The sequence below is a fragment of the Lactuca sativa genome, chromosome 5 (assembly GCF_002870075.4).
Source record: "Lactuca sativa cultivar Salinas chromosome 5, Lsat_Salinas_v11, whole genome shotgun sequence".
NCBI lineage: Eukaryota > Viridiplantae > Streptophyta > Magnoliopsida > Asterales > Asteraceae > Lactuca > Lactuca sativa.
Genome location: NC_056627.2, coordinates 335964807 through 335971201, shown reverse-complemented (window position 1 = coordinate 335971201; position 6395 = coordinate 335964807).

Sequence of the window (6395 nt, the reverse complement as noted above, 5' to 3'; positions counted from 1 at the left end):
TCCTGTCCCAAATCCTAACCCTCATCCTGGATTTCAAGACCCACACCTTTGTGGGCAACAAACTTGAACCGATGGAGTCACGAACAGGGTCAAACCTTACCCTACAACGGAGACAGAAGCTTCTACAATCTGAGCGAGGGAGGCTCAACGGACAATGTCCTGCCTATTCTGGTTCGCAGGATTACCCACAATGTAGAACAGGGAAGGGAAAACGCAGGACGGATTCTGAAGGTTGATGCTGATACGGGAGTCAATACTGTTCGCATACGCCAACTGGAGTCTGTTCAGGGAAGGGCCCTGAACCATAATACAGCCCTGCAAAGGGAACTTACTGCAACCCAAGACGAACTCAGGGGACTGGGAGCCCGTCAGGCAACCTTTGAAAGGCGCATGCAGGACATGGAGCGTCTCCTGGCGGAATCAAGGACTCGTCCCAGTAGCTCTTGTCGCAGATAGAGCCTACTCTATCTTCTCTTTTAGATATAACTTATGTCTATGTAAAAACTCTAGTTTTAAGTTCCTGTCTATGGCTAGACTTTTGAACTTTTTGTCTACTAGTTTTCCTATATCGTCAGATTTTTCTCTGTATGGTTTGATGTAAGGCCTACTTCTAGGTCATTTTTCCGAACTTATTTAAATCATTAATGCTAATGTTATTGAAAAACATCTAATCTTAGGGAAAACCATTATCCAAATGCTTTCATCTTTCTAATTGATAGATCTCTATTACCATCATACTCTCATCTGTTTTGTTGGAGTATGGAAATTTAGTCCATGGACCACTCTCATTATACTCACAATTGGTTCTTACTATCATCATCATATTTGTAAACTTTTAGTTAAACAATGCCTCCACGAAGAGTTACAAGATGCAACCCTCTGATAACTCCAACTCAACCACCACCTCCTCCACAATACGATTCTGCATCCCTCCAAGCTGCAGTATATGCGGCTGTTGCGACGGCCTTAGTGTAATTCAGCAATAGCGACATCAGTGGTGGTGGTGCTGCTGCTCAATCTGCACAGGGCGATGCCCTGGTGTGTGGTAGGGAGTGCTCGTATAAAGACTTCAGCAACTGCAAGCCCATGTCCTTTAACGAGACTAGTGGAATCACTGTCCTCTCACAATGGTTCGAGAAGACTGAGTCGATCTTCGAGATCTGCTCCTGTCTAGAAGGGAGCAAGGTTAAATTTGCTGCCTGCACCTTCTCGGATAGAGCCCTCACATGGTGGAATAGCCATTTCATGTCACTAACTCTAATAGTGGCTAATGCTATAGGTTGGGAAGCTATGAAGGAGCTCAAGATCGAGGAATATTTCCCGAGGGGCGAGGTTCAGAAACTTGAACAAGAACTTTGGAGCCTAACCATGAAGGGCTCCAACGTAGTGGCCTACACCACCAGATTCAGCGATCTTGTGGTAGTATGTCTGGGAATGGTCCCTACTGAGGGAAAGAAGATTGAGAGGTACATATAGGGGCTGATGCCTCCATTCCAGGGGAATGTCCTAGCTTCAAACCCCTCTACCTTTGACAATGCCAAACGACTGGCACAACGGCTCATGGATCACGGAATCCGCACCCCATCAACAACAACAACCCTAGATATCCCAGAACCCCCCAACACCGCTGACAACAAGTAGAAACACTGGGGTAACAAGAAATAAAAAGCGGCACAGAACTCTGCCAAAAAGCAGCAGGTCGTGGCTGTTCATGTTGCGGTAACACCTACTGCCACTGCACCGACAAAGCAGTGTGCTGGGAGTTTGCCCAAGTGCAACAAGTGCAGCTTCCATCACATTGGACCCAACTGGGAAATACAGTGCTCTAACTGCAACAGAAAGGGGCACACTGCCCGTTTCTGCAAGTCTCCGGCAAGGCCACTTAACCAAGTCCCCGACGCGGGTGTGGGCCAAGCTTGCTACGGATGTGGCCAGGTGGGCCATTACCAAAGAAACTGCCCGAAGGCAGGAAGCGCGGGTGGAGTAGGAAGTGGTTTTGCTATAGGCCACGAGGAAGCGATAGCCAACCCTACTGTGGTCACTGGTACGTTTCTCCTCGATAACTCTTATGCATGTATACTATTTGATAGCGGAGCGGAGAGGAGTTTCATGAATCAAAATTTTGCTCACTTACTTAAACAACAATCATGCGCACTTAAGGAACCGTTCACTGTAGAAATGGCTAACGGGAAAACTAGGAGCACTAACAGTATATACATAGGATGTACTCTAACTCTAGATAGCCATTCCTTTCCAATCGACCTCATGCCAGTCTCAAGTAAAAGTTTTGACATCATAATCGGCATGGATTGATTGAGTCTTCATCGCGCCGATATCATGTGTTATGAAAAATTTGTTCGTCTTAATCTTCCATCTAAAACCCTTATTATCTATGACGACAAACCCAGCACGAACTTCCGTATCATCTCAAGTATTGAAGCCCAGAAATTTCTATGAAAGGAATGTCACGCATTCTTTGCTCATGTTGTCGATACAAGCCAAGAGGCCAAAGACCTAATGAGTATTCCAGAAGTACGTGACTTTCCTGATATATTTCCAGAGGAACTACCGGGGTTACCCCCACAACGACAAGTCGAGTTCAGAATCGACTTAGTTCCAGGGGCTACCCCAGTAGCCAAATCGCTTTATCGTCTAGCACCAGCTGAGATGCAGGAACTATCCGATCAACTTAAAGAACTACTCAGTAAGGGATTTATTAGACCAAAGTTATCACCCTAGGGAGCACCGGTCTTTTTCGTGAAGAAGAAAGATGGATCGTTCTGTATGTGTATCAACTATAGAGAACTCAACAAGCTAACCGTCAAGAATCGTTACCCTCTTCCTCGCATAGACGGTTTGTTCGACCAACTGCAAGGGGCGAACTACTTTTCAAAGATTGATATGAGATCAGGGTATTACCAGTTGCGAGTGCTAGAGGAGGATGTTCCGAAGACAGCCTTCCGAACTCGTTACGGACACTACGAGCTTGTAGGGATTCCGTTCGGATTGACTAATGCGCCCGCAGTATTTATGGATTTAATGAATAGGGTGTGCCGTCCTTACTTGGATCAGTTTGTCATTGTGTTCATCGATGACATACTTATCCACTCGCGTAGTGAAGAGGAGCATAGTAAACATCTACAACAGATCCTAGAAACACTACGGTCAGAGAAACTCTACGCGTAGTTCTCTAAATGTGAATTTTGGATCCAAAGAGTCGAATTCTTAGGTCATGTGGTTAGCGAAGAGGGAATTCACGTGGAACCTTCCAAAATTAAAGTCATTGAGAACTGGTCAGCACCGAAGACGCCGACAGGAATTCATCAATTTCTAGGCCTCATCGGCTAATATCGCAGATTCATCCAGAACTTCTCTAGAATCGCGAAGCCACTCACCACATTGACCCAGAAAAGCGTAGCCTTTGACTAGGAAGAGAAACAAGAGAAATCGTTCAAAACGCTAAAACGAGCTTTATGCACTGCACCAATACTATCCCTCCCAAGAGGGATAGAAGACTTCGTAGTTTATTGCGATGCATCCAACCAAGGTCTCGGTTGTGTCTTGATGCAACGAGGTAAGGTTATTGCCTATGCCTCAAGGTAGCTGAAGACGCACGAAGTCAACTACACCACTCATGATCTTGAGTTAAGAGCGGTTGTATTCGCTCTAAAGATCTAGAGACACTACCTATATGGTACGAAAAGCACTATCTTTACCGATCACAAAAGTCTGCAACATATATTCGACCAGAAGGAGCTCAATATGAGACAACGACGGTGGGTCGATCTACTTAATGACTAGAAAATGCGAAATTCGTTGTCATCCCGTTAAAGCAAACGTAGTAGCAGACGCCTTAAGTCAGAAAGAATATTCTGGTTGTAAAGTCAAATCATTGACAATGACTATCCATTCGCACCAGTCCACACAAATTGAGGAGGCTCAAATTGAATCCTTGAAACCTGAAAATATGGCGGGTGAATCCCTATGAGGGATGGATTAAAACTTGGAAGTCAAGGGTGACGGAGCCTTATATCTCATGGACCAGATCTGGACACCGAAACAAGGTGGCTTTAGAGACTTGGTCATGATCGAAGCGCACAACACTCGATATTCCGTCCACCCAGGTTAAGATAAAACGTAGCTTGACCTAAAGAAGCTATAATGGTGGCCTAACATGAAAGCAGAGACTGCTACCTTTGTAAGTAAGTGTCTTACATGCGCGAAGGTTAAGGTCGAATACCAGAAACCCTTAGGCTTACTACAACAGCCGGAGATACCAGAATGGAAGTGGGAGCGGATCATGGTGGACTTTATAACCAAATTACCCAAGACAACGGGTGGTCACGATACCATTTGGGTGATCGTTGACAGGTTAAAAAAGTACGCACACTTACTGCCCATCAAGGAGACTGACAAGATGGAGAAACTAACAAGAACATACATTAGGGAGATTATACAACTGCATGGTGTTCCTATATCCATTATCTCCGATAGAGATAGCAGATTCGCTTCAAGGTTCTGGCAGTCGCTACAAAGTTCCCTAGGAACTAGGCTGGACATGAGTACAGACTACCATCCGCAGACCGATGGAAAAAGTGAGAGAACTATCCAAACCTTGGAAGACATGCTGAGAGCCTCTGTGATAGAATTCGGGAAGGCATGGGATACTCATCTACCCCTTTTCGAGTTTTCCTACAATAATAGTTATAACACGAGCATAAAGGCTACTCCTTTTGAAGCCCTCTATGGCCGAAAGTGAAGATCCCCTCTATGCTGGGCTGAGGTAGGTGACACTCAGTTAGCTAAAGGATGAGTTCCCGACAACAGTCTCACTGGTTCGGAAATCATACGAGAAACGACCGAGAAGATCGTTTGGATTCTTGAACGATTGAAAGCCTCTAGAGACCGACAGAAAAGCTACGCTGACAAGAGAAGGAAACCTTTGGAATTCCAGGTGGGAGACCGCGTTCTTTTGAAAGTCTCACCCTGGAAGGGATTGATATTCTTTAGAAAGCATGGAAAGCTAAATCCAAGATACATAGGGCCTTTCAGATTATCTCTAGAATCGGCCCTGTAGCTTACAAACTCAACCTACCTCGCGAACTTAGTAACGTACACCCTACCTTCCACGTCTCAAACTTTAAAAAGTGTCTATCCAATCAGACTCTTGTAATCCCACTCAACGAGATCGAGATTAACAAAGTCTCAACTTCATGGAAGAACCGGTAGAGATCATGGACCGAGAGGTCAAGAAAACGAAGCAAAGCCGTATCCTGATAGTGAAGGTTCGTTGGAATGCCAAGTAGGGACCTAAATTCACTTGGGAACGTGAGGATCAAATGAAACTGAGATATCCTCGTCTTTTCGCTTAGTTATTTGTAACTACTTAATTGCTTAAACTCTAATTTCGGGACAAACAACATTGCTAGTAAACTATAATAGGTATAGTTTAGGAGATTACTACTCACTATTTCTAGTACAATGAAACATACAAGAGTCAGTTCATACATTAGTCAGTTCAAACATACTATAATGAGAAACAAGGAACAACACACTATATACTATACAAAGAGAACACACAATACACTAGAACAGATAGAGCATTCTATAGAAATACAAGAACACTATAACATAAATGTGAGCCACTACTTCGGGCCATGGCATCATACTGTTGTGTCTCCTTTTGTAACCAGAGTCTCCTGGAGGGAGAGCGTGAGTTTGTGTATAGATCTATGCTGGACTGACCATCCTGCACCTTGCTACTAGCTACAATGGGACCTGTAGGTCTACGGGTGATGAATGTCATAACTTTTCGACGTATTTCAGCGTCGTGTTTACAGCTAGTCAATCAAGCATGGTTACAACTATATCACATTTTACCTTAATTAACAATTGATTTAAGGTAGTTAGTACAACAGTAGTTACTATATGCAATACTACAGTACTTTATTATTTCCCCATTGCATTCACATTGTGATCTTCTCACATAAAAGTTAATGTAAAACTATATTTTGTTAATGATAGTCACACTTGGGAACATAGACACTATTACAAGAAACAAACATTCAGAACATTCGGGTCTTGGTAGAAGTCTGCATTTTAGTAGACAATATAGGATTTTCTAGGATATTTAAACATTTACGACAAACCTTCATTACAAATATTTACAACATCTACAAATACTTTTCTTCAAACTTATACAACATTTGACACTAAAAACTTGTGAACTCGTCAACTTAAATGCTAATTCTCTCTTTTAAAATAACTTGTATTCTCAGTCCATCAATAGACAGGTACCGATGACATGTTTTGAGAAGACAGAGCACTTTTAGACTTATTTTTATTTTGATTTTTCATTTTTGGTGTCTTATTATTATTATACATAACACATTTGT